This window comes from Benincasa hispida, unplaced genomic scaffold (genome assembly GCF_027475165.1).
Source record: "Benincasa hispida cultivar pf3 unplaced genomic scaffold, pf3_genome.v1.1 HicScf1304, whole genome shotgun sequence".
Taxonomy (NCBI): Eukaryota; Viridiplantae; Streptophyta; class Magnoliopsida; order Cucurbitales; family Cucurbitaceae; genus Benincasa; species Benincasa hispida.
In genome coordinates, this window is record NW_028325637.1 from 7,740 (window position 1) to 12,864 (window position 5,125).

Genomic DNA, 5,125 nt, shown 5'->3' on the forward strand with positions numbered 1-5,125 from the left:
GTAAGAAATAAAGCTCATCCTGAAGGTTCAATTTTAATATCGTTTATAGTCATTGACATTTTATTCACTATATTTACATTGTATTGAAACAAAATTCAATAAGACAGTCCGGAATGATGATACGATTAATACTACAAAAACTGTATTATTTGACATTTTTTCGCAGTCAAGTATTAGTGTTAGTGGTTGAATAAGGAAAGAGAAGACGACTACTTTAGTTTTGTACTTGACGTTTTTAAAAACATCAAGTAATCTAGTGTCAACAATAAGAGTAATTTTTTTACTAGCTAAAAGTATCAAGTTGTAATTTACTTAATATGTTATAACAGTCAAGTATATGAGATATGTTGACTTATTTTAAGTGTCAAGTATTTAAGTTCTTGACATTTGTTATGAATTAAGATTTTTATAACTTTACAGTTTTTAGTTATCAAATGTAATTTATTCTTGACACTTAAAAATTGACAACTTAATTAGTACTTGATATATTTTGTTTGTCAATTTTGTTTGTATTTTTTTTAAAATGTACTCTTAGAAATTATCTATATAATTTCTTATGTTTTGAGATCCAACAATTACATTGATATCTATAAGACAAACAATATTCATCAACTAAATAAACAACATACACATTTTCAATCTTGTCAATCATATAAACAAATAATATATATTTCACAATTTTATGTCTACAATGTTACTAAACTGATACTTACATGAATAATTCCAAAATTACAATTCTATATTAATACTTTCAATGTTACAATACTAACAACCTCATGAATAATACAAAAGTTATAAACTATCTCACCCAACAAGTGAAGAAAACTCATTTGGACACAATATACTTAATAACACAAAAAAATGTTATGATCCTTAATCATAAAACACAGAGCATATGTAATAATAAGAAAGAGAGACTACACTCTCTTCCAAGCACTACAACACTCTTAGGTAACTCCAAAGTCAAAGCCTTATCAGCTATTATTCTCAACTCCTTGAAATTTACAGACAAAAGAGAAGAGTATTAGAACCAATAACTATAAGTCTAAATAGTGTCTCCAAGAAACTTTCCTACCAATTAGAAAATTACCTATAATGACTCCTATTTTGAGGTCCAACAATGATATAATTTAATTGAAGAGGATAATCATTTATTAATCAAATAAACAAACAACACATATATATGAACAATTAAAGCATCGTTCAACCCAAATGAATAATTCAGAAAAGAATGAATTTCAACATTATTGTCAAACCCCATATGAACACATTTCCAAAAACTACAATCAACCCCCCTCCCCTCGCGTACAAACAATTCCAAAAGTTACACGTACTAATCTCATATGAACAAATCCTAGTTATGACATATCTCCAAAATGACGAAGTAATACATATGTCCAATCCTTATCTTCAAATATTAACACTCATACCACATATATCAACTTAACAACTATATAAAAAAACACTTTGAGAAAAGTATTTGTATTTCATACAACACTTTAATATCAAAGGCACATAAAGTTGATGTTTTCTTATTTGATTATCAATTATTACCAACTATTACATATTTGATTATCAACTATTACGCAATATATTTAATGTTTTCTTATATCTTTCATATTAAGTATAATCAATCAGGAAATCCTTGAAATTTTGGATCAAGTACTTCCATTTTTTTTTTTTTGGTATGAAATTGTCACTATGTTAATAAATTCGGAGATTATCAATCAAGTACCCACTCCAAAATACAGTTAGTTTCCTTAATAATAACTCAAATCAATATTAAAATAATAAAAACCAAAAGTTAGAGACCACAAGAAATTGAACTTAATAATTCTAGAATTCCATCATCTACTGACAACAATCCACTTCATAAGAATTAATAGCAATCCACCATCAACAAAGCCACACACAAATTCCCACACCTTTAACACCATGAATCATATCAATAGCTAAATGCAGCCACGCTTTTACAGAGTATATTCTTATTGATTGAACTCAAAAGGTAAAGCTACAAACTCTCAAATACAAATTTTCACTTTCCTCTCTTCTATTTATATATATTTACAAAAAGAGTTTAGCACCTATAGAGAAATTTACTAAAGCTCTTCCTTGTGGTTATATGAAACTTTACTAACCCTCACAAGGATAACATAGCAATATTAAAATTTTATTAGATATAAATAACTTTCACTAATGTATCAAAAAAGGGTAAGAACTTATTTTTAAGAAGTTTTGGTATGTTAGGGAATGTTTTTACTAGCTGAATAAGAGAGAGTTAAGCGTTAATATAGAAGCATTTTACTTAAAGCTATATGTAAACTAAGTACATGATAATAAAGTAACAAAACTCATGAACATAAACTCATCGAAAAACAGACTTATGTATCCTAACAAGTAAGCTAATCAAAATAAGAGAAAATTAGTAATCGTAACCAAATTGAAAAGACAATAATAACCAAATAACTAAGAGAAAAGAATATAATAATTGAATTCATTTGGCAAGGTACATGAACATAAATAACTCACATAGCAACTCAACCTCGAATGCCTCAATTTATGGAAGATGAAAGCTTCATGGTCATGAGAAGGAAGATTCCTTGAAAACACCTAAAACCCAAAAGAAAAAAACAATGAAAACACACACATGATATAAATATTAAAGTTAGAAAAGAGAGAACCAACACAATATATTGAACAATATCCACGTCTTAAATGCAAATTTCTAAGTAAAATCACATTCAATTAGGGTTCACTTAATTTGAAAAGAAAAAAAAACCTACCAAATCAAGGTTACAAATTAGGCAATTTGTTGAATGATAACTCATTACCTCACTAATAATCTCTTAGTCAACCACCTTAAAATGTTGACCTACCAAATCAAGGACACCCCATAACTACTAGAGTCAATAATGTAATCTTTCAAACTTACAAAGGTATCTCGTTACGGCCATGACAGAGAATAAACAAACAGTTCATGAAATGAAGCCTGATAGTTTGTTGGTCATTAGGTTTTTAAATCGAATATGAACTAGGATAATAGTTCATATATACAAAACGAGGGGATTTTCATAGACATAGTCAGCGAAAGCTGGCTCAATCATTTAAGTGAGCATTAGCAAGAAATTTAGAACTGGACAGATTTATTGCTAGATGTGAAATTTAAACAATATTTTACCCGCTATGAGGAGTCCACAGGTTGCAATTAGCCAACGTGGGTCGATAACCAAGAGGATAAATAAGACCTTCATCATCACCATGCTTAATTTTCGATGTTGCAGAAGATTCAAACACGGATTTCGAGCTGGAAGCCAATACTCAGATGCTCAATTTGGATTTCTAATTCAGCTTCGAAGAACCTCACCAACAAAGACGAAATGAGTTGGGCTTCAAAGATTGAGAAAGCTCCACCGCAAACATGGATTTTCCAGCTTGGGCGTCCATTAATTTGGAAGAGAAGAGATGAATTTCACAGAAGGCCAGATTGAACATACTTGAACCAACAAGTGATGCCCACGACTAGAATTTCCTGATGGATGACAGCTAGACAACAATGGAGATGATGGAGGCTGTCGATTGAGGTTCCTATAGATGACTAAGAAAGAGAGCTAGAGAGAGTTTGCGTGAGTGGAAAACTTAGAGAGAGAGGTTGGGGTTTATATAAAGACTACTGGCGACGCACCCGCTGTCGATCAACACCCAACCGGACGAAGTCCTTGAATGAAGACCAAACAAAATCGAGATTGGTGCTGAAACAACTTCGTCCTTCTTAGCATGGTTGCAAAAAAATTTCACTCTTTCACTCTAAGTGTGTCCTCCTTTACATAGTTGCAGATCCCCTTTCTTTCAATAAGGGTTTTCACGATGGAAGTCCTTGTTGGGGATGATGCCCTAAACTCTCGTGTACTGTAGTTTGTAAATACAATTTTGGACAAACGCTTGTGATGTATAATATATGATATTTTCTTCACTTATTGTCTTTGAATATTTGATGTTTTATTTGCTTTACCACAAACTAATAAACTAAAATCCTTGGTTGTCATTATGTAACTTAAGCATGTATGTGGAGACATACAAGTGGATCATGTCTTAAGTGATAACTAAAATGGTCTGCAGTATATGGATATAGAAGGGAAACCCTATCCTGGTAATGCTACGGATGCGGACCGTTTTGTAGAATAGTTACAAGTGTTGTGACTTGCTACAGATAGTTTGATCCTGATCATTCATGTGGGGACATGCGAGTGGGGGCGTCCTATATAAAGAGATTGTATAAAGCCTGACCACGAAGTGTTAACGTTTCGTTATATAATATCGTTAATGATAGAGACTTTACTTCAACAAGATGACCATAGGTAACATGACCTCAATCCTGAGTGAGTTGGGAACTCCTGCCTTTGAGGGCAGTCCTTTGATTTGCATGGGTGCGAGTGGTCAGGTCACCGATTCAAACCTACCACTTTGGAGATTTGTCTGATTTGGGAGCTGGGAACTCAGCTACACAAGATGGAATTTACTTCTTCCCCAAAGCAGGGGTAAGTAGATAGATTGCTCCCTTAAGGGCTGATTCCCGGACTTGAACGATGTGACGTCACACACCTTCTCATAGCTCGAGAGGTGTCCACACATAGTAGGACTATGTTGTATTGCTCATTAGAGGGATCGGTGGTACTTAAGGAGTTAGATGTAACTATAGGGGAAAAATGATAAATTGGCCCAACTGTACTTACGAGCATCTGTGAAGGGTTTTCGTACTATTGATGGGTTATATTCGATGTACATAAAAATATATCTGTGGTAAGAAGAGTTCAGTTGTCGACTTTTAGTGGAATGTTTGGTAGTTAACAGATGGTAGATTTCGTGGCTAAAGAGTTTAGTCAGCTATTCACTTACCATTGGAGCTTCGAGTCATAGGTTCATAAGGTTCCCTTAGTAGCACAATGGATTCAAATTGAGAATCTGCTTTTGGGTTAGTTTGAAATGTTCAAATTGATAAGAGGGAGTTCGATTATACATGATATGATTGAACTGGTATATATGATATGATTGACTTTATGTATGAGATACACTATTTGGAGGAAAATGGATATAAATATGATTTATATCTAGTAGAGGAGAAAACAGA

General features: G+C 32.5%; 1 long non-coding RNA gene across 2 annotated transcripts; it reads right to left on the minus strand.

Annotated features, from left to right (window-relative positions):
• Positions 1 to 632: 632 nt before the first annotated feature.
• On the minus strand, positions 633 to 3,832 carry LOC150031309 (uncharacterized). 2 transcript variants are annotated; one of them, XR_016525928.1, is made up of 3 exons: positions 3,179 to 3,832; positions 2,530 to 2,610; positions 633 to 994 (listed from the first exon to the last, which is right to left on the minus strand). It is a non-coding gene; the product is annotated as an uncharacterized LOC150031309 (long non-coding RNA). The 2 variants fall into 2 exon arrangements; XR_016525927.1 differs by lacking the exon at positions 633 to 994 and having other exon boundaries at positions 2,279 to 2,610.
• Positions 3,833 to 5,125: the final 1,293 nt, after the last annotated feature.